The sequence below is a fragment of the Myotis brandtii genome, unplaced genomic scaffold, assembly GCF_000412655.1.
Source record: "Myotis brandtii unplaced genomic scaffold, ASM41265v1 scaffold240, whole genome shotgun sequence".
Classification (NCBI taxonomy): domain Eukaryota; kingdom Metazoa; phylum Chordata; class Mammalia; order Chiroptera; family Vespertilionidae; genus Myotis; species Myotis brandtii.
Window position 1 is genome coordinate 636,939 of NW_005359064.1, and position 24,783 is coordinate 661,721.

Consider the following 24,783-nt stretch of genomic DNA (forward strand, 5'->3'; position numbering starts at 1 on the left):
CCTCTCCCTCTTCCTCTCCCTCTCCCTCTCCCTCTCTCTCTCCCTCTCTTCCCTCCCTCCCTTCCACTTGCTCTAAAAATCATTGGAAAAAATATCCTCCTCTGGTGATTAACAATAAAAAAACAACAACAACAAAACATTTTGCTGAGATTTACAAAGATCAAAAAAGATCAAAAGCTTGGTTTCAGTAGCCAGAATTATAGTCATTCATTTATGGGCTCTCCTTCCATCCGATAGTTTAAGTAGTGAGAGTCCTTTAAATGCAACATTTCTAGAGCCACAAAAGAAATAGTCAACAGTTTAAGAAAGAGGACTGGGCTCCAAGGAGCTTCTTATCCACATATGGGCTATTGTTCCCTCCATTCTGCTTGGAACTTCATGAGCCCTCTTGACTGAAGACATGTGCCTTTAACTCTGCACATTTTAAAAATAAGTTTTTTATTGATGAGAGAGAGAGAGAGAGAGAGAGAGAGAGAGAGAGAGAGAGGAGAAAGAAACATTGATCACCTGCCTCTTGCATGCCCCTTACTGGGGATCCAACAGGCAACCCCAGCATATGCCCTGGCCAGGAATTGAATCTGAGATCTTTTGGTGCATGGGACAACGCTCACCCAACTGAGCCACACTGGCCAGGGCTGCACACTTTTTTCTATTATTTATTTGGTCTTTTCTGTTACTTTCTTTGTTTTCTTTCAAAATTCATATTAGACTTATTTTTAAACTTTATGCTTATCTTAACTTTTCTCTCTCGTTCACTATCCCTCCCTCCTTCCCTCTCTGGTTAGAGGGAGTTACCATGTAGGATAATTCTTTGGCTCTGCCTTCTAGATTACTAATGTATTTTCAGCTGTATCTTTTTTCCATTTAGACCAAATACTGTGTTTTTCATTTAAAAAAATATTTTCTAAATCACCGTTTTAGTGCTACTTCCACTATTTGTTGTGTTACTGTTTCTCTTTCTTGGTGTTTGTTTTCTTCAGATGTTCAATAACTTGTGGTTTTCTCTGCATATCTCTACTGGAAGTTTGATATTACCCAATTCATAAGGCAGTATTTCTCCAGAGATTGTGGGGATGGGGATGGGAGGGGTATTTGGTAGCGGCTGTGCAGATCCCTGTCCCCCCAGGATATCAGCAGCCTCCTATGGCAGACTTGCTAACACCTGCCATGGGCATGCACTGTGCCAAATGGATTCTCTTTGTGGGATTCAGAGACAGACCTAGAAGAATGGATGTGCGGGAATGCAATTGAAGTGCAGGCAACTGAATGGACAGCAGGGAAACCTGCACCATCTAGTTCACTAGAGAGGGATAATAACGATGATAAAATAATAGTGATAGCCAATGAAGTCAGTTGAGACGTGTATCAAGCATAGAGAAGCTTTTTCACTCCATACACTGTACCACCATGTATCTAGTTGTTCAAACGAGAAATTAAAGAGAGGTCCCAGCTTCTTCCTTCCCCTCATCCAGGCCACTAGAAGTTCCAAACTTTCTTCTTTCTAAATATCCTTCAAATCCATCTACTCTTCTCTATCTCCACTTCTACCATTGCTTGTCTCAGTTATTGATGAAATAGCTACTAAGTTATACTTTTGTTCTGTGAAGACAGAAAAATAGATTGTGGGGTAAAGTAATACATTTTGTTGGGGGCATGTTTCTGTCTTACTGATAATAAATTTTCTTCATAGTGATGTCCAGTGTGTGGTTTAAATAGAGGACTAATATTTGAGAAACACTTCATAGTGAAGGCAGCACATTTAGAAGAGGTTATAGTTTAAAGAATGGGAATAGGCTTAATGCTTGGAGGGAAAATCAATACAGAGAAGTAAAATGAAGTTTTAGTACAAAACTATTGAAAACACTTAAATGTATGGGAGCATCTGCATTGCTACATTGTTTGAAAGATGTCAATGTATGTTATGTTCTCTCCCTTTGAAGGAATTCTAATTTAACAGGTGATATAAGACATGTCTGAATGAGAAATTCAGTAACAACTGACTAGTGCAAAATGAGTGATAGGTACTTTTGGGTCCCAAGTTATGTTCTGTAAGATTTAATAGCTTCATCAAAACCAGAGAATTCTGTGACAAAGTAGTTTGACAATTTGCTTATTCTAGGATTTCCCAAATTTAATTCATCTGAATATATACAATGTTCCTCCCTCACCCCTCAATTTAGTGGTATCCTGCAAATTTTGATAAGTGTATTTTGGTATTTTCTCAGTTAAAAACACTTTATAATTTTCCTCTTGATGTTTCTTTGACACTGAGTTATTTTGTAGTATTTTAGTGTATTAGAAACACACAAATATTTAAGTATTTTCCAGATGTTTTATATCATTGATTACAAATTGAACTCCATTGTGGTCAGAAAACATTTTGATATTTTTGAGTCCTCTTTAAATTTATTTAGGTTTATACATAAACCAGAATATGTGCTATTTTGGCAAATGTTCTGTGTATACTTGGAAAGAAGGTGTATTTTGATGTTATTGGGTGTAGTGTCCTATTAATGTCAATTAGGTTGATTAATAATTTTTTAAAATCTTATTAGTACTGATTTTCTGTTTACTTGCTCTGTTAATTACTGAGCAAGGGGTATTGAAATTCTGATTGTAATTGTGGATTTGTTTATTTCTTCTTGAGGGACTGCCATTTTTTTTGCTTTATATATTTGGGAGCTCTATTTTGGGGTGTAAAAGTGTTTAAAGTTGTTTTTACTCTTGATGAATTGGCCATTTTATAATTATGAAATGGCTTGGTTTATCACTGATAATATTTTTCATACTGTGAAATCTATTTTATAGATTCTGTAGTTTTCTTTTAGTTAGTATTAGTTACATATTTTTTTCGTTCTTTTACTTTCAACCTACTTATATCTTTGTATTTTAAGTACATTTATTATAGGTGGCATGTAGTTGAGACTTTCCTTTTAAAAAAATCTAGTATGGCACTCTGCTTTTTAATGGACATATATAGACCATTTACATTTAATGTAAATATTGATATGGTTAGGTTTAAATTTATCATCGTGTTGTCTGTTTTCTGTTTGTTCCATCTATTTTTTTGTTGTTGACTTTCCTCTCTGCTTTCATTTATATTGAGTATTTTTTATTCTTCTTCTTTGATGGCTTTATTAGCTATAAGTCTAATAATATTGATACACATAATTAACATATTACAGGCTATCTTCAAGTGATAGTATACCAATTTAAGTATAGAATAAGAATCTTCCATAGTGAACTTCCATTTCTCTAACCTCAGCCTTTTAAAAAAAATTTTTATTGATTTTAGAGAGAGAAGGAGGGTGAGGGAGAGAGAAAGAAACGTTGATGTTGAGAGAGAAACATTGATCAGTTGCCTCCTGTACACACCCTTACCCTAGAGACTGAACCAGCAACTTGGACATGTGCCCTGACCGGGAATCGAACTGGCAAACTTTTGGTGTACTAGAAGACGCTCAACCAACTTAACCACACTGGCCAGGGCTCTACCCTCAGCATTTACTGTTATCATCATACATTTTACGTTTACATCTTTTGTAAACTCCAGGTACATTGTTATTCCTTGTATTTTACAATTTTCTTTAAAAAGTTAAATAATAGAACAAAATCTTAAGTATTTACTCATACATTTACCATTTCTGGTGCTATTCATTGCTATATGTAGATTCATAGTTCCATCTGGTATTTTTTTTCTGCCTAAAGTACTTTATGTATATGTTATAGTTTGTATTTGTAATGAGTACTTCCAGTTTTTGTATGTCTGGAAATGTCTTTATTTTCCCTTCATTATTTTTGAAAATATTTTTGCTGGGTGTGGAATTCTAGTTTGACAGTTTTTTTCTTTCAGTATTTTAAATATGTTGCTCTACTTTCTTCTTTCTTGTCCTGTATTTGATGGGAAGTCAGCTTTCATATTTATCTTTAGTCCTCTATAAGTATTGCCTCTTTTTTGCCTATGGCTGCCTTTAAGATTTTTCTGCTCATCACCAGCTTGATGCAATTTGATTATGATGGACCTTGACATGGTTTTCTTTATTTATTTCCAGATTTCTTATGCTTGAGGTTCATGAGCTTCTTGGATCTGTCAGTTTATAGTTTTCATCAAGTTTGAAAACTTTTGCTTTTATTTCTTGAAATAATTTTTCTGTCTGCCCTCTTTCTCTTCTTCTTTGGGGACTCCAGTTACATACTTATTATATCTCTTGAAGTTGTTCCACACATCATTGGTACTCCGTTAATTTAAAAAATATTACTTTCTGTGTTTCATTTTGGATAATGTCTATTGTTATGTTTTCAAGTTCATTGATCTTTTATTCTGCAATGTTTAAACTGTAATTATTCCAATCTAGTGTAATTTTCTTCTCACACATTGTGGGTTTTAGCTCTAAAATTTCTATTTGCTTTTTAAAATGTCTTTCATGTCTCTACTTAACCTTTTGCACATATATAGTTATAATAACTATTTTAATGTCTTTGTGAACTAGCTCCAATATCTATGTAAGTTCTGGCTTTATATCAATTGATTGATTTATCTCCATATTATGGATCCTATTTTCCTATTTGTTTGCATGGTTGGTAACTCCCCCAACATGTTCCCCCATTCACTGTATAGATCAGGCAAAGGGCCAGGGCTGAGGAATATATGGGGTGGGTTTACTCTGCCTCCTTTTTTCTGTACAGTCAATGTAAGAACGCAGCCTTTGGTAAGCTCTGGGAGACCACATGGTAACATTTGATCAGATGTCAGACATCGTGAAATTTATATTGTTGGGTATTCCTGTAGATTCTTCAGCTTTGTTATTATGGGATGTGTTATTTGGAAACAAGTTGATTCTTTTTCATCTTGCTGTTAATATTTGTTAGGCAGAACTGGAGCTGTATTCAGTCCAGGATTATTTATTCCCCACCAGTGAGGCCAGATTCTCCTGGGTCCTCACAGTACTCTGTGCACTGAGAGTTTTTTTGCAGAATGGCTGGTGGGAACATGCACTGTTCCTGCCCCATGTGGACATTGTCATCTCTAATCCTCTTGGGTAAACCTTTTTCCAGATGTAGGTAGTTTTCCTACATGCTTGTGCTGAGGGGTACTAAGCTCTGTGGATCTCCAGAGCTTTCTCTCTGTGCAGCTGACTTTTTGCCAATACCCTCTACTATAAACTGGAGCCACCTTGGCTTCTCTAAACTTTCTCTGCTTAGTCCCTTCAACCCAGGGAATCTGCGATTTCTTAGGTAGAACTGGAGCTGTATGCAGTCCAGGATTATTTATTCCCCACCGGTGAGGCCAGATTCTCCTGAGTCCTCACAGTACTCTGTGCACTGAGAGTTTTTTTCAGAATGGCTGGTGGGAACATGCACTGTTCCTGTCCCATGTGGACATTATCATCTCTAATCCTCTTGGGTAAACCTTTTTCCAGATGTAGGTAGTTTTCCTACATGCTTGCGCTGAGGGGTACTAAGCTCTGTGGATCTCCAGAGCTTTCTCTCTGTGCAGCTGACATTTTGCCAATACACCTTGGCTTCTCTAAACTTTCTCTGCTTAGTCCCTTCAACCCAGGGAATCTGCGGGGCTCTGCCTGCATTCTCCCTACTTGTTCACAGCCTGGAGTCTCTCAAGGAGTAATCTGGGGGAATTTTAGGGCTCACCTCATTTGTTTCCCATCTTTCAAGGATCGTTGTTCTTCAGTTCCTGGAATCCAGTTTCTTCCAAACTGTTATTTTGTATATTTTGTCTGATTTTTATCTGTTTCACATGAAATGGTGAATCTGGCTGCCATCACTCACCCCATCGTTGTGCAAGCGGAGTTTCCTCTGCAGTGTTTTTCAGATTTTGAACATGGAGCCCTTTTTCCAAAGAGTGTCTAATTGAACTAGTATTGGCTTTGGAAAATGCCAACGTAATAAAAGAGAAAGTTGTGTTTTGTTAGTTAAGGAATATTTCTCTTATATGTTAGTCCTTAGAAGCTGGAGTCTCAGAGTTGGCATGGCATAGAGAGTTGACAGAGAGATCTCCCAGTCTCATTGTCTTCAAACCAGAAGAATTTTTAAAACAGTAATGTACTCCTCTCATGCAGTTATAATCTGACATGCAAAGTTTCCCATCATAAGTTGCAATATGTATAAAGAATGTAATTTTCAATAAATGATAGATATTGATATTCTGACATGTTATAATTATTCTCTTTGTCATCTGGAATCTAAATACCATAGTAACTTGAGGCCCATATTGTTCATTTTAAATCATGAGGAAATTCTTCTTTAACATTTAGAAATTTTACATTATTTCCCTTTCTTCTTGATGTCATATTTTCATTCCACTTTCCCCACTGAATTTATTTCTAATGTTATGTGTTTGCTTCTTTGACACATTTATGAATCACCCTAGCTTATCTATATCAAAAATAAACATATAAATTAATTTCATGCTTTAAAAAACTTCTCATGATCATAAAAATTCTGTTTGAAAATAAAATTCATTTTGATTGACTTAGTATTATAATTCTCAGTAGCACGCAGTTGATCCAAACAGCAAAAATATATAAAACACAGGTAAATAATAATTCAGCATAGATCCTTGCTGGGTAGCCAAGTTGATTGAAACATCATCCCAGTACACCAAGGTTGCGGGTTTGGTCCCCAGTCAGGGCACATACAAGAATCAACCAATGAATGCATATACAAATCAGTGTCTCTCACTTTCCCTCTCTCTCTTTTCCTCTCTCTCTAAAAGTAATTAAAAAAATCCTATTTCAGCATAATAATTGAAATTTTATTTGAAATGCATCTCCTTGAGAAGAAAGGGTATTTTATTTTTTCTAATTAGTCTATTTACCTGTGGATGATAATTATGCATTTCTAGAATAAGGCCAGATAAATAGGTCATATTGAAAATCCAAGGTAATTATGACGTTAGGTAAACACATAGTGGTAACACCTGAAATATTTCTGGATTGTGTAAGTTTATATAAATATAATGACATCTGACTTTTTTACTTAATTTATTTGAAGTTTTATAAATTTCAGAGACAACTGAACTTTTTGCATGGAGGTGGATGACCAACAGAGCATTAGGTACTAGTTAGGGCTATTTTTGTACTACCTCTGCTCATTTTTAATAATTGACAGTTGACTACTATATGAGGCTAAACTTGCACAATGGTGAAAATATAACATATGGTTTTTATTATAACAAAAGTATTTTTAACTTTGTGAAGAATTTTAAATGATTGATTCAATTTATGAAATTATTTCCCTGCTGTTTTTCTATCTCCTCTGTGAAATAATACATACCTGTTCAGGGATATACTTTGTCTATTCTGTTGTCCTGTAACAGGATGATGGATAGAAACGTCTCTGGTAGGATAATTGGGGTCACATTGTAAAATTGGACTTGTCCTTGCACCATGCGATGCTCAGAAGTCTTGGAATTTGGGCTCAGGTCCAGGGCAGCCTGTCATGCGCTCCTCTGAGCAGTGTTAATCACACTGCTGGTCTTCACTTGGAATGAGTTTCCAGGAAGCCAGTAGGGACTGAGGCTACTGATCTCTCTATCTGTGCACTTTAAGGATGAAAAAGGCTTCATGCCAGAAAGGAATGCTCTGCCAGGCACATGATATGTGCAGAAACTGGTGTCTGTCCTTTTAACCTCATGCTGCCTAGTCAAATTGGCTGGGGGATTTTACGAGTTATTCACTCCTTCCCCTGGAGCGAAACCAGTTTGCTTTTATCTTGGCCAACACCCTCTTTAGAGGGAGCTTTTAACTAAAGTTGTCAAGAAAAGATGTAACTTAATTCCTAGGGAATATGATTTCATAGAACAACACTGTTTCTTCTAAACTAACTTAGATATTTTTTAAGGGACTTGGTGAAAAGTAGCTGAAAGAGTAAAGAAAGCATTATTAATTGGCCAAATCTGCATATTATTGCATCTGGATGAGAGCTTTAAAATTCACCCAAGCACCTTCACTTCTTTAACTTCATTCAATTATTCAAGAGCAGTTTTGACTCCATCCTAAGATAAAATTCTTTGTGTCTCATCCTTCCGGCATGGAATGACATCTTAGTCCCTAAGACACCTAATTAAACTCTTACATATCTTGTCTTGGCCCTCTGGACTCTGGGCTCTCTTCATCTTTTTATTTACCACAGAACCTGACACACGGTGGATTCTGGGAGAGAATGAATAAAGAATTGTCCTAAGCACATCTGAAATCGTGCTTATACTTACTAGCTGTGATATCTTGGGGGCAGTTACCTTCATCTCTGGTCTAGGTTTCTGCATCCCAAAATGGAAATAATCATAAACTCTACATACAGAATTTTGGTCAAAATTAAATGTCTATGAAGTACTTACTTGATGCCTGTGCCCATGAATGCTTAAAGAGCTGCCGTTCTTATTGCTATGGGTGGAGTGAATGCAGGAATCCACACATGTGTCCTTACTGGCATCCCTGCTGGAGATGTGAGCAGACCTCCTGCTCACAAGGGATTCATGTTCCTATAGAGCAGTGGTTCTCAACCTTCTGGCCCTTTAAATACAGTTCCTCATGTTGTGACCCAACCATAAAATTATTTTCTTTGCTACCTCATAACTGTAATGTTGCTACTGTTATGAATCGTAATGTAAATATCTGATATGCAGGATGGTCTTAGGCGACCCCTGTGAAAGGGTCGTTCGACCGCCAAAGGGGTCGTGACCCACCAGGTTGAGAACTGCTGCAATAGAGAGACACGCAGAAACTCATGGAAAAAGTACAGCAGGGTGAAGGCTTCTATTAGGAACCCAAGAAGACTCAGGAGCAAAGGGTTTCATTTATTTAAAGGCTAGGATTGAGGAAGTGTTACAGGAGAGATAAGGCCTGGGAACTTCTACATTCCATTTGAGAAAGGAATGCAGTTTTCTAGACAGTCAGTATGGTACAGTAGAGGAAATATGTTTGAGGGATTTCAAGTGGGTTAGTACTTCCAGGGTGTGACATCGAGAAAGGAGAGAGGTTGTGAAGTGCTGGGAGATGGGATTAGAGAGGCAGTGAAAGGTTCTGTAAAGTAGAGGGTCATGGTCAGATATTAATTTGTGTAAAACTCATACCAGATGAATCTCCATCTCTGCTGACCAAGTACATTGCTAATTTATACTTAACCACTGGCCCTTAAAGTACGGTGAGGCTGTGCAGGGCCTTGTTGGAAGAGAAATGGTGGGTCTCCTATAGGACCCTTTGGTATGCTCCTCTGCCCCCCTAAACCCACCAGGTTTGCCACATCCACACACATCCAGACACTGTGCTGCATGGTCGCAGGAAGTGTTCTCCTCTGGTTAGACCTCTCCTTGGAGCCTGAGGCCCGCAACACAGTGTGTCTACAGGTGTCCTCTGTGTGCCTCCTGCTCTCTCTCTGGGTGAGCTCCCTGCTGCTCTGCCAGAGCCAGGCTGGTGCACCCCTGCTGGGATAGTATTGAAAGACTGGATTTAGGCTGCCTCAGCCCACTCCTGCCAGCCAGTATCACCAACTCAATCAAAGGGGGTTATCTTAGAATGCAGACTCTCTGCTTCGAACAGTAACCGATAAAGCTACTTACTCTGCACAGTTGGACCTGCTTTGCTCTTATTTTTGTGTGATTCCTGAGGAAAGAACACTTAGAATTTGTCTGCGACAGACACTGATATTCTATGTAGAGGAAATTATGATGACAAGGTCCCCAGGTTTCCTGCTGGAAAGTCACCCCTTCAAGGTATCCCCCAGGTCAGAGAGTTCCTTCCCTGGGCAGCCCTGCCACCTCTGTGCACTTTCCCTCCGAGACTCCATGTTGCCAGGCTGCTGATCCTCTGGGCACAGCCACCATCACTGACTTCTGTCATGAGAGCCACTGTGGCCTGTGGGAAGGGCGAGTGATTTCCCTTTGGCTGCTCCATCTCAAGTGCCGCCAGGCACTTCCCCCTGATTCTTGGCAGAGAGATTCATTTCCAACCTGACTTTGCCAGAGTTCAGCTGCAGAGGAGCGAAGTGCATGGGAATCAAGCAGCTGGTTAGGACCCACTCATGGGACTCCTGCTGGCTCCAGCCTGCCCCCAGGGGCAGGGCCCAGCTTCCCTCCCATGACAGGAGCCCTCCACAAGGCAGCCTCTCTCCTCCCAGTCCATATCAAGGGGACTGTTGACTCTAGAAAGGAGAAGTTCTACCTCCACGTTCCGTACTAGGACTGATCTTAGAATAAACAGTGGGCAGAAAATACAACGGGAAAGGTTCTCCCCACCCTGGTACCTCGGTCTAGCTTCATGGCTCCAGCAATGCAATTCCATAATGTCCCAGCGTGGGCACAGTTCCCGCAGTCAGGGTTCTTTGAAGTTAAACAATACCTGTGCGGTATATGAACAGTCAGTACAAGGGGGGCTGTGCCAAGCAGGAACGGTTCCTTTTCACACTGTCTCCATTATAATTTAGGAAATGCCATGTGAAACACAAAGAAGGCCTTCGTGTTACCCAGCAGGTTAATGTGTTAAATCAGCCCGTGTGAGTGGTGATATAAAGTAGCCCTTTTCTTATTTATGGGAAAAATGGATAGGCACATTTCAGAGTATTGCCATTTTGTAAATATATTAGCTTGAGATGTGATTCCACTTACATTTTCTTCATCAGGTAACTTATTTCATTTATGTTTATTAATGTCACCCCGACTGTGATCTGTACTTTTAAACCGTATTTTCCCTTTCGACAAACCTCAGTACTATTTTGTCCCTACTCAGTGTCCTTGCGAGCACATATATCCAGAGCTGTTAAGGTGAACTCAAAAATATTTCATGTGCTTCAAAATGCCTGGCCTGGGCTATAATGTAGAAACAGTATTTTCTCCCATTGAGATTGATTTAACAATAATCTCCAGCTACAATATTTTAATTTCTAGTGACCAAAAAAAGCAACATCAGTAATAGAATTAATCAAGTTGTTTTGACTTGAAAGTTTCAGTTCTGAATGGGTCTTTATAAACTATATACTTATAGAGTTATATTTGTCATTTTGACAATAGTCAAATAATGTTGCATATGAAATAAAGGTATCCATGACTAAATGTTTATAGGTGGGTTTAAGTCACTCAACCTCTTGGTTTGATGTGGCTGAGAGTGATAGAAACACTCTGGACCACCTGTCTGTTGGCAAGGATGCTGTTTTTCTAGACTGAATAAGAAGTGGGAAAGACTGCAGTGAAAGGGTTTATTACAGTCTAATGGAGAAACGGTGTTTTAGAAGCCATGCAGGAAAACTGGATTGTGGAACCAGCCCTGCTGGTACTGCACTTGATATAAAACCTGTGCTAATTCTACATTGTGTTCAAGATGACACTCTTTTTACATTCAAGACAACAACAGAAGCATGTTTTGTTTCCAGGAAAATACTACTATATTCTACTTTAGTTAATCAAGGTATTTGTATTCCAGAGAGAGATGGTTAAAACTAGATTGTTAATGTAAAGTGGCATTTTCATATCATAGGTATGTAGATATGTAGAATAGCAATTGAAAAATTATATGTATAAGTAACCAAAACACATGTTTGTGTTATGTTATTGGAATTTTAACATCAGGACTGAGATACTAAAGGTATCTTAAGTGAATGTGGCATGTAACTCTGATTATCATAAAGGATCTGCAAGATCAGTTGCAAGCTCTCTAGCAGATGTGACTATGGGTCTCATGAAGTAGAATTCTTTCATTTGGGTATAGAAAAGAAGAATAAAACTTCCATGTGTTACTTGCAAAGTTTTTCTATTTTTAGTGGAAACTAGACTGCCTAACCAGGGTCCTTTCCACCTTGAAAGTTTGCATTTTTCTTCTTTTCTTTCTATATATTTATTTATTTACTTACATAGCTGTCCACTTTTTCCCTTTAAGTTGGTGTTGATCATTTTAATAATTGAGTATTGATTATCTTCATTTTTATGTTTAGGTGGTGATAAAATTATTTAACAAATGTTGCCTTATGCTTTATAGAGTGAATGTTCTTGTTTACTTGAACCTAAATTGAATGCCTCTTTTCTTTTGACTGTTGTGAGTTGAATCTCATGAATATAGTTCAAAACACTTTATTGTTTTGTTAAATTTAATGTAATAGGAAGTGGCAAATGTTGTGTTTTGCTCCCCATATCCACTCCTCTTCCTTTCAGTAATAAAACCCACATTTCCTTTGGGCCCCATCCTTCTTGTTGAGATCATGTGCTTCAGGTGGGGCTCCATTCCAGTGGCAAGAGTAGGACATGTCACACAGGGATGCCCAGAACCTCAGCTTCCTCAGCCATAAAGATTAGTTCAGAGGCAGTAATCTGACTTCAATATTGCAAGTCCGTGTAGTCTCAGATCCCTGGCCATCATTACTTATTTAGAAACACAGATCATCCAGTAAGAGTGCATCATGAGATTTATGTCAGGATACAGTTCCATTGCTGCTGCCAGTTTTCCTGGCTGAGAAGAAGGCAGCCATTGGAGGGCAGTGCTGATGGAGATATTTGAGTAGAGGCATCGCATCCTTTGAGGCCTGCTTTTCACTCTGCATCTGAGGGCATTTTTATCCCTGGATCTGTTAGTTACATGAGCCCATATATTTCCCTTTAGGATTAGCCTAGTTTGATTTGAGTTTTCTGTCACCATGAAACAGAATAGACTCTGTATTTTGTTTGTTTATAGGGTAGGTTGTGGAGTTTATTTTGAATCTCTCATTTCACTCATATATGGAATCTAATGAACAAAATAAACTGATGAACAAAATAGATCTACAGACATAGAAGCATGGAACAGACTGAAGACTTTCAGAGGGAAGGTAGGGGTGAGGAGGTGGAGGAGAGAGATTAACTGAGGAATTTTTATGCATATATGCATGGCCCATGGGCACAGACAATAGTGTGGTGAAAGCCTGGGAGGGTTAGGTGCAGGGTGGAGGGAATCAATGGGGAAAAAAACAAAGGGGGGTGGGTGACATTTGTAATACTTTCAATAATAAAGATACATTTTAAAAACTAATAAAATAAATTTTAAAAAAGAAAAACATAAGTATAGTAATAGGAATTATAAGGAATTCATTTGAATGTATTTTGTGAAGTTCCAGACTAGCATTTAGGTAGACTTGTAATATCAGGTGGGGAGAATTCAAGTTTTTTGGAAGTTGTGGGCAATCACAATCTTCAATGTTACCGTAGTTAGTTTTGAGGAAAATACATACTCCTTTCATTTTCAACAAGGGCTGGATTTCAGTTGTCAGCTATTGATTATCTATACTGGAAAGTGGAACAATGGTCTTAAATGCTGTCAAAGGATATTTATATTTTTTACTTTGAAATAAAACCGTTAAGGAGCAATCTACCTTTCTTATGTCAGTCTTAAACCAACAAAAGATATATTTGTTTCCCAAACATTTCAATTAATGGTCCAGCAGGATCACTGACTGAGAGAGGAAAGCTTCCTCTAGTTTTAAATTTTGTTCTAGATAAATTACAAGGGAAAAAATTGTGATTATTAAGAAATAAATTACTTATCAGAAGACACATATCCACATATGGTCATTAGGCAACTTCCTTTGATCTTTCAAATCTTGAGGCTCTTGGGGAGGATGCCTGGGGGCAGAGAGAATCACTAGGTAGGTCTAACTCCAGAAGTTCACAGGGAAAGTAATCCAGATTACCTTTTTGTCAGGGTCTGCCACTGGCAATGTGTCCATTACTGTCAGGCAGGATTCAGCTTCTTATTCAGACTTCAAAGCTTGCTATGGCAAGAAACTGACAAATGGTCAGAAATGCGCCCTTCGTGATGTGCCTCTGTGATGGTGTGTTTTGTTCAAAGGATAAATTGGCTTTAGATAGTGGGAAAACCATTAGAAGCATATGGTGCAGCAGTTGGCTGCAGACTTTGTTTGTTTTGTTGGAATTCCAGAAGCTGCTACTATTTGGCTTTGACATGCCCTTAAAAATCCAAGATGCTTTGGTCAGTGCGTTTATTGTATTAAACTTAATATAAATTTTATTGGGATCTTTGTTATATAAGACAGGCTTTCTTTACATTTCAAATTGATCTGATATGAAAGGACAGGATGCAATTTGTAAAGTACCACAATGAAAGTAATTGGAGAAGCTACATGCAGAAATCAGGCTCATTACTTTATAGCCACATGGCATTATATTTAGTCCCTTGAGCCGAATTCTTCCATATAGAAGGCATTTCTGTCATCACTGAAGCTCCTGGCAAGTTGTAAGTGATCACAATATAACCAAAATTGTGTAATTCAGAAGAGATATAGGGTCTATTCTGGAGCTTCTCTTCTGCTTAGTGCTTCATTACAAGAACTAAACAGTTGTATTTCTAACTTTAGGTCAGACAGGTTAGGGCATTTGGGGCTCAAATCATTGTCTAATGAAAGGCATGGTCAGCACTTGATGATTCAGAGAGCAATTTTCAGATTACCCAGCACCAGAGTTGCTTAAAATACCCTGGCATTAGTATAATCATGAAAATAGCTAGTTGCCTAGAAAAGGGAAGTGACTTCATGCTGTTGATGCTATGAATGGCCTTTTCTGGGTGATTTGAGAATTCTGTAGGATGTCAAATTAAACTCTAGGTTCAGAAAATTCGTAAAGTGAGCTCCCCTTGGCTTAGAAGTAGGAGTTGGGAAAAGAACAGCACCAAAAATGAAATGTAGTTAACTTACAGTTTGAAATTCTTATCCTTTGGGCATAGTAAAACCAGACATGTACACTGTTTTTTGTTTTGTTTTGTTTTACTACCCTAGGTTAATTTATCTGTTTCTGATGTTATCAGAGTATATACTATTTAAGCTTTCTAGAATCTGAGAAAGGAGTCACTATAATGAGTTTAACACTTAAGAATTGGCATATATGGAACATTTACTCATTGTTCAGCATTGTGCTAAGCACTTATGGGCATTATCTCACTTAACACAATAGCCTGATGAGACAGATGCTCCTTTTTATCCCTGGGATGGTTAAGGTCAACTTGACTAGGCAATGGTGCCAGTTGTTTGGTCATACAACAGTCTAGATATTGCTGTGAAGATATTTTTAGATGTGGTTAACATTTAAATTTGGGGAATTTAAGTAAATAAACATTGAAATCAGTAGACTTTGAGTTAAACAAATTACCTTCCATAATATGGTGGGCATCATCCAATCCATTGAAGGCCTTAAGAAACCGAGCTGTCCTGAATAAGGGATCCTCCTCAAGAACGCAACACAGAAACCCTGCCAGAGTTTCCATCCTGCTGCCCTGTGCAGTTCGGATTTGCCAGCCCCCACCATTGCATGAGACAATCCCTTAACATCTCTCTCCAAAACATGTGATTATAAAACCAACATATACTGCTCTTTTGCTTCTCTGGAGCAGCCTGACTCATACAATCCCCACTTTACAGATATAACTTATCTAAAGTCAAGTTACACAGTTCATAAATGGGAAACATGAGATTGGAACCTGGATTTTTTGGATTTTTAGATTCCAGGGCTCAAGATTTTGACTGTTAAATGTTCTGGTCTCTTAAAAACAAAAATAAAACAATAACAACAATGAAAAACCCTAATGTGATTCTTTTAAAAAAATATATATTTTATTGATTTTTTACAGAGAGGAAGGGAGAGGGATAGAGAGTTAGAAACATCGATGAAAGAGAAACATTGATCAGCTGCCTCCTGCATACCCCCTACTGGAGATGTGTCCGCAACCAAGGTACATGCTCTTGACCAGAATCGAACCTGGGACCCTTCAGTCCACAGGCCGAAGCTCTATCCACTGAGCCAAACCAGTCACGCCCCCTAATGTGATTCTTATTTCAACTGGCTTTCTCTCGTTCTGAGTGTCTTCATTGTTCTGACAGTTCTGCTGTTACTGAGCATCAATGAAAGATAAAACACATGGTCTTTTTGGTTCATTTATTTACATTGTTAAGTCAAGGAAGAATTATTTTATATCACCATGCAGTGAAGAAAATAATTACCTCTTTTCCACAAGAATCATAGATAATTGGGCATGCTTTTGATTGTTTTTCTATATTTTCTATAATTAGTAAGAACGGTTTTTCTCTAGGATGTTAGGATATTATTTGTAGCAACCAATACCCTCTGTTGCACCCTCATGCTTCATTCTGAGATTGTGGGTCTCCCCCATACGTCTGTGGTCTGCAGCTATAACCTGTATACAGTGTGATTATTACCCTTACAAAGTTACAGTTCGTTTTTGTGTCCTTGTCCCACAATGCATTGGAAGGCTGGAGCCATGCTTTATTGAGCCTTTCTTATTTGCCCAGCGAAGTGGCTACTCCTGGAAGACACTCACTAAATGCTTAGTGACTGACTCCTGCCTGCTATTCCCTGTCAGAAAGCACTGTTTGCCCTCCTCGTCTTTGGAACTCCACTCAGCTATTTCTTAGTAGTTGCTGCCTGCTCCTAAGTCTAATCTCTAATCTTCTTGGGGTTTCTGGACCTGTATCCGATGTTGGTCCCTCTTCCAAATACTTTTCTTTTCCCTTATTTCTACTATATTTTATCTGACCTCTGGGATTTTCTGGATAACCTACCTCTATTTAATCTTTCTACCTATTTCAGATTATCACTTTATTTTCAATGACAGAACAACCAAGCAGGTCTAAACTATGAATCTTTGGAAGTCCCCATAGAATTTCATTTGAAACTAGTTATCCTATAGTTGCTTCTTTACTGACAGGGTGCTACTTTGCATTGGACATAGAAGGGTGCCCTGCTCCACTTGCGTGGTTGTAGTAGTTTACAAAATTCAAATCTAACAACAATAAAAGAGAACTTATTGCCTTGAGTAGTTTATAGGGGGTGGTGGAGTATGGCTTTAGGCACTGCTGGACCAGGTTCTGCCAACCAGACTCTGTCTCCTTTTCTGTAGCTCAGCTTCTCCCTATGCTGTGGCTTCATTCTCAGGCAAGTTTCTCCCTACTGCATGAGCGGTAACCGGTGACATCCTCACGTTTAGCTCTCTACAACTCAGGATTGAAAAGGAAGCGGGGCCTCCTTTCTCCCTTTCAGTATCCATATTCCACATTTTGTGGAGAGGATCATGTACCCAAATCTAACTGATGCACTCACGGTTAATTACCTTTAGAGGATGGAGAATTCCCATTAGCCAGCCTGAGGCATCTGTTCACCTTGATTGTTGGACTGGCCCAGACTCAGTGCAGGTGGAGAGTCCCTTCAAAGGGGGGGACGCTGGGCAAACGCAAGTGTCCTGTGTCACGGAAGAGAGGGATGGAGAATTCCCATTAGCCAGACTGAGGCATCTGTTCACCTTGATTATTGGACTGGCCCGGACTCAGTGCAGGTGGAGAGTCCCTTCAAAGAGGGGGGTGGGGGGGGGCGCTGGGCAAACGCAAGTGTCCTGTGTCACGGAAGAGAGAGAGTGGCTACTCACATATAGAGAGTTAGTTCAAGAGAGAAATGGACAAAGCAAATAAAGGGAAAAGCTTCGTATCACAGGTCCATAAGGTTAATGACTTACTGAGTCTGAATTTGCACCCAAATACAGTACTTTTCAAAATATGTAGGCACAAGTTTGCTTCATAGCCATATTGTATTTACCTTCTTTTGTGTGAGTTTCCTCCTTCCATTCCCTCCCCATTTGGCAACATGCCCAGCCTATAGGAGGCATTACATAATGATCTGCTGGAGTAAACTGGAACCAGAGTTTCAAGGTCTATGTTTGCATCCCTACCCAAATAAGTAGAATATTTCAGAGAAAGACTGGCCTGGCATCTCGGAGAGATTTGCTCTTTCTGTATCAGAAGCAACAGTGTGAAAAATGCTTTATTTAGTTTAATTATGCAGGTCATCTTGCTACTGATAAACCTTACTCATGCAATAATAGCCAAACTACCATATTTCCCATGGAAAAGAGATGTGGTTTGCTATTGTCTAATGTCTTTATTTACATTAAGTTCTGAATTACAAGGAATTGCTTACAAATAAAATTTGCTTTTAAATGTTACCACTTTACACCATAAGAATAAACCTACTGTTTCTAAAATGAAATATTTTCATTTTCTTTTAAAACTGTGGTAATTTTATTATGTGAAGTAGCACATTAACTTCTGGAAGTTAAATAGCTTCTGTTGTAAATGTGGTAATTTCCTTATAAATAAACTATCAAGTATGATTCAGCCCTGATTCTGCTTTAGAAATTTGGAAGTTCTTTTCCTCTCCAGTGCCACAGGGGAGCATATGGCTGATTCACTTGATCTGAGATGGCATCTGCATTATTAATATTTACATTTTTTATGGGCCATATTGCACCCAGAATGATTCTGACTTTCCCCTCTTACCTGTGAAATGAATTTTCCTCCAGTGGCTGACTGTTATGTTTTGCCCATTTCATATTGGGTGAAAACCATATGTCTAGGGTTGCATGCAGAAAGTCTCAGAGATTTCAGTGGGGATAGAGTGCTTCAGGTTATCAAGAAAGTGCTCCTCTTACGGAGAAGTCTGCTGTGTGTTTTAATGAAATTCTCTCCATGCTTCCCCATGTACCCCATGCTCACTTTATTAAGCAAAGAGAATAAATCCTAGATTTGTTTGTTTTAGACATAGGTAGTTGAAATATTCAGATCCAGTAGATCTCTAAAAAATATCCATAACTTTAGCTCCTATTCTTGAGTAGGAAATAAAAGTCGATGCTGTCTGATCCATTCTTCTGGGCATGCTGGTATCAACTACAAGGTGGTTTTTTGAGCTTTCAGTCTTTTCTCAGCTTAAATGAAATGAATCGAATTGAGTTGTCTGTTAACATGTTTCGTTGTGGCTATGATATGGAGACTTTTTTGAAACACCTTAAAAAATGAGGTGCCAGTGAAAACTGTGGGGAAATAACTTAAAAGAACAGACTAACCACGCTGCTGAAATCGGCATTGAGTTGTGTCTTTTACTCAGAGAAAAATGTGATAGTGAAAGGTGACAGATTCAAGAGAGAAACTTCCAGTATAAACCACAGAACTATCTTTAGGAATGCATGGTGTGAAAAATACTACTGACATTAATATTTATTTTAATAATAATAATAGTTTGCTAAGCCTTATTGAGGTTTTACAGAATACAGTAGAAAGCACTCTCTTAAATATTTTCAAGTGTTTCATTTATATCCTCACAACTACCTGTGGCATAGGTAGTAAAATTATCCCCCTTTGACAAATAGTGAAATGGATGCACATGTTGAATAACTTGCCCAAGGACTAACAGCCAAGATTTGCACCCAGGTCATCTTCATACACAGATAATTCACATACCCTTGCATCATCTTGAGTAAGAACTTGCATTATATATTGATGTTTATAATAAGTTTGCCCCCAGGTACATTTTAAATTGTATGTAATATGGGAGAAAATGAAATGTGAACTTCAGTGGTTTGTTCTTGAGCAGTTAAATGAGAGTGTGGGATTCCATTTCCAGTTAGCTTGCTTGGAGCCATTGTTCACTTAGAACCACTAGACAATCTGGAAGGGTCAAGGGCTATCATTTGAAATCAATGCAATTTGTGAGACAGCAAGTATTTGTAGTGCTAATATCCCAGTCAGAAGGCAGCCCCAAAAAGAGATGAGCTCCCCCTTTGGTGAAAATTTTCTCCTTCAGGCATTTACTGAATCACAAGTGCCATCTGAGAGGCTGAAAAGGGAACTGGATCTTATGCAAGACCCTGAAGTTTTGGAATCCAGGTCCTGCCAAAGAAGAGGAGCCCTGGTAAACAACTAAGCTCCCCATTAGGATCCCCAAGGTTACACAGAAGGAATAGTAGTGAATCTGAAAGAGACCAGTTCTCACAGTGATTTAATAAAGCAATCTCTTCCTAACCCATTCATCTTCCAGAAGCAAAAGTAAATTCTCTCTGGAGGAAAGTAACATAAATTGCAGCTTCAAATTTTCTCTGTAATTTGTCATTTACAGTGTTATGCAATTAAAAATAACCAGGTACTCCAAAGCACAGGATTTAACTAAAAATCAACAGGACAAAACACATAACAATATTAACCCTTTGGTGACCCAGATATTGGATCATTTTAACTTTAACATAGCATTAATCAAAAACTTTAATATAACTGGAAGTTCAGAAGGAAAAAAGGATGGAAAACACAAGACATAAGAAATGGAAGGTCTAACTTCCACATGCAAGGAAAATTTAAGTACACTGTAGTCAAACTGCTAAAAACCAGATACAAGAAAGTCCTAAAAGCAGCCATGAAGGAGAGGCATGCCACCTTCAAAGGAGCAATAATAAGATGGACAGTTGCCTCCCAACAGAAATGGCAGAAGCTAAAAGCCTTTGGATTGACATCTCCGAGAAAAAAAGTTATTTGTATACCAAAAAAGAAAAGGCTGAGGAAATTAATTACCATACAATTTCACTAAAGGAATGGTAAAAGGAGTGCTTTAGCCCTAGCCGGTTTGGCTCGGTGGATAGAGTGTCAGCCTGTGGACTGAAGGGTCCCAGGTTCGATTCCGGTCAAGGGCACGTACCTTGGTTGCGGGCACATCCCCAGTAGGGGGTGTGCAGGAGGCAGCTGATCGATGTTTCTCTCTCATTGGTGTTTCTAACTCTCTATCTCTCTCCCTTCCTCTCTGTAAAAAAATCAATAAAATATATTTTAAAAAAGAGTGCTTCAGGCAAAATGAAAATGATCCTCGATCATTTTGATGAAGGTCAAGAAGCAATGGGGAGTTAGCAGCAAGGGTAGATCTAAATGAAAACTGACTATGAGAAACGAAAGAAGTAGTAGCTTTTGAGGTTTCACCTGGACATTTGCAATGCATGACAGCAGTAGCACATACATCAGGAGTTAAAAGTGTTTTAAGTTTCTTGAGTTTTTCTGAAGTGGTATAAGTACAAATTGATCTTGAACTTCAGTCATTCAGGGAGCCATATGGTAATCTCTGGGGTAATGGTGAAAAGGATACAGAAAAAATGTCTAAATAACAAGCTATTGGCATGACAATTAAAATAATAAAAACACTCAGTCCAGAAGGGGGATAAAAAGAAACAAAGAACAAGTGGCTCCATAGAAAATTCAAGCCCAAACATAGCTACATTATATTAAATATACACGAAGTAAAACTTCCCTTCCAAGGCAAAGATTGTCAGATTGGACAAAAAGGACAGGGGGAAAAAGGCCTATTTGCTGCTTATGAATCCTAAATATAAATAATAAGTGTGAAAATAAAAGGCTGCAGCCCCTAAATCAAAGAAAAGCTGTCATACTAAACTAAAATCAGAAAAAGGTAAGGCAAGAGGTATTACTACTTCATACTGGTAAATGATTCCATATAACAGGAAAATATTACCCTTCTAAATATTGCCTACCTAATAGCATAACTTCAAGGTGTATAAAAGACAGCATATTACCTAATATTCTGGCGGCTTGACTATTAAAAATAGAATTTGCCAAAGGCAGAACAGATAGCTGCCAGGGCATTGGGACAATATTGATACTGACTCCATCATTATGTGGCTTTCATATTCAGCCTGTGTCATTCCTTTCCAGAATCCCTTTTAAAGGAGAGTGATGTTTTCTGTCATCTCAATTGTGTAGTTGAGGAAATGGGACCTCGGGCGCTGTGTGAGTTGGGAGATAACAGACTTGGTCTGCCTTTCCCAGGGGTTGAAGTTGATGCTTTGTTGGGCCACCCCTGGGAGCTTCAGGTAAAGTCAAGAATTGGTAGTAAGGCTGTGGGCTTTTGTGACATTAGTAGAAGTAATGAGTCTAGAAGTAAAAGGCTAAAGCATCCAAGGTGAATGAGAATCTCACCTTTCTTCTTTCCTTGGTATTTCACCCAGTGCATCAGAAATGTGAGTGTCAAGAAAATAGCACTGGATTTCTGAACCTCGACTTCATTTTGTTTCCCATATTCCAGTTATTCCTTGCCTAATGAAACATCTCCACTGAAAAGAAGTGATGGAGACATGGGTGTGCCTTTGGAAGAGAAAAATAGAACTTGAAAAACAAGTATTGAAAGCGATGAAAATAATCTTCATTACCCCATTCTCATTAGAACTGCCTTTGTCCACCAAGATAAAACAGTTTCAATCAGGGAGCAGTTTCTTCTAACCAGGTTTACAGCTTTGAACATCAATGAAAACTGATTTTGTAAATTGTTAGTCAGTAGGATTACGTTTTCAGTCTGGTTGTCTTTTCATTCCAAGAAGCCTCGCTAATGAGAGCAGGTGTTGGAGGGAAAATGAGCCATAAAATTATCTCTCTGTAGCTGTTGGACCTAGACTACTGAATTGGCCATTTGTTAGGATGCATTTCGGGATTTCCTCCTGACGTTCCACAAAACTGAAAATTTAAACAGCAATATTAGTTTTTATGCACCATAAGAGAGTGAAAGAAAATAATTCCTTTAGCTAAAGGGAATAATGGATATAGATGCTTTTGAATAAATGGTTGTCTACCATTTCTCAGTAATTTTCATTCTTTTACTGGGTGATCTCTGGTTTTTATTGCTGAGATACAGGAGAAATAAGAGTATAATAGGGAAAAATTCTATGAACTTTCCTTCTTGTCTCATGCTTCTTTTTTTCTCTCTTGGCTGAAGTAGAAATAATGAGGATCTAGTATGTTACCTCTTATACTTCTGCAAAGGTTCTGCTTAACTTTATAAGAACCAAGTGAATTTTCCATGTAAAATCTTGACATATCTTGTCAAAAAAATTTAGTGTAAAAAATGTGATAGAGTCTAATTTCATTTTACTTGAAATTCCATTACAAAATAAAAGTTTGTAATAGAAGATACTGGCAGCTACTTGAAAAAGCAGGTACTAGAACAGAAATAGTCTTTGATTTACTTCATAACTTTAAAATACTATTTAAAGATGAAGCTAATATCTGGGAGTGCACACATGAGATTGTTAGCCTCTGTTCACCTCTGAGGCATGGAATTAAAGATTTGCAAGAATGGGAGACTTTTAATATTTTACTCTTTAATCTTTGGAAATGTTAGGATTTTTACACTAGTATATAATTTTTAAGAAGGGATTTTTAATGACCTAGAAGTTTTCCTTTGTAAGCATTACATTATTATATAAGGAGCATGGAAGAGAAGCCTCATTTCTTATTGCTTCATTCAGCAGACCAGACTTTTGATCTTGTTTGACAGATTTGTCGCCAAGGAAGTAATCCTATATAATAAAGAGCTAATATACAAATGGTCGTCACGCCCTCACGCCATCACGCCATAATGGCTCAGACACTCAACACAGGGGAGAGAGGAATGGGGACCAGTCAGGCACAAATGAGCTCGTGAGAGAGGCATAGGGACCAGCCTATACCTAAACAGTAGCCCATTGGTGCATTTTCAGGGTCCAAGGGAACAGTAGTTATATTCTCTGTGTTTATACAGAGGCAGTACTGGCCTCAAACATCTGACTTGTAAATAACTCACAAATATGAGCATTGTTTCCAGCCAGACCTTCCTTGCCTTTGCTCCTAAAACTACTGTTTGGAGGACCTGTGGATTCAGAATGCGCTCACAATTCCTCTGTACTTTCCTTTTCATCTTCCAAGCTCATCTTTCTTGGAAACTCTTCTTGACTCGTACTGAGAGAATTAGTTGCTGGATCCTTCTCTTGGTTATGAGAGATCAGTGAAGGTCTCTGCGTTGAGGAGTAGTGTTAGAGGCCCATGGCAGGCAGGATAACAGATCCTAACACTTAACAAACAGGCTGAGCCCAGTTTGGAGAATCCTGTGTGTCATGCTTAAGACATTGGATTCCATCCTATTAGCAATTGGGAAACTAGATTTTTAAACCTCAAAATAAAGTGACCAAATTAAATTATTTTAAAATATGTTTTTATTCAGAGAGAGGAGGAGAGAGGGAGAGAGAGATAGAGACATCGATGAGAAAGAAACATTGAGAGGCTGCCTCCTGAATGCCCTCTACTGGGAATTGAGCCTGCAACCCAGGCATGTGCCCTGACTGGGAATGGAACAGGCGACCTCCTGGTGCATGGGAGGATGCTAACCAATTGCGCCACAGCAGCCGGACAACCAAATTAAATTTTAAAAAATTATGTTAAAATAATCAGCCTGGGTCTGTTTGGCACTGTGATATAATAATCATACCAGCAGGTACACTTACAACTGGGACACCAGCTTCAAGGATTCTTCATGAAGTAAACCTTCATGCAACGGTTGAATATTATATAAAAGAATGATTACAACAAATGCATGGTTAATTTGCTAAAAGAGGAATGAGGCTCTACCTGTGTTTACATTCAGGCCAGGTGGGAAGCCTTTTTCTAAGGCCCTGCTTTTGAGGGGACCCTGGACAAAGTGGAGGTGGCGGACTGGTGGAATTGAGTTTCACATTTGATAATTTTCCCATTCTTATTGAATTGCAAGCATTTCTATCATATATCTAAGGTTTTCTTCTTTTAGTTTGGGAAAAATAAAGCAGATTCATTCAGATAAACAGATGGGTTTAAGTGCTCAGTGAGGGCAGAACCTGGGTCTGTCTCATTCAGCCTTAGGTCCTAGGCAAAGTACCTGGTACATGCAACTTGGGAAACCCAACCGCTAAGTCATAGAGCCCGTGAGCCTTTCCAAACCAGCATCGCCTACTTTGCCACTTTCCCTATCTTTTCCAGTGTCTGTTTTGCTCCCTGGAATACTTGTATTTAGTAGAGACAACGTTTACCCAATATCCTAGGAAATTGTCTGAGATATATACTATAGAGAAATCATTTTACTTGGCACATAAGGATCGGTGATTTGTACCAAATTTGCCGATG

The 24,783-nt window shown here is 38.5% G+C and overlaps 1 protein-coding gene across 1 annotated transcript in view; it reads left to right on the plus strand.

Annotated features, from left to right (window-relative positions):
* PTPRM (protein tyrosine phosphatase, receptor type, M) overlaps positions 1-24,783 on the plus strand; it is a 465,580-nt gene that overhangs the window by 29,753 nt on the left and 411,044 nt on the right. The gene's annotated exons all lie outside the window — the stretch shown is intronic.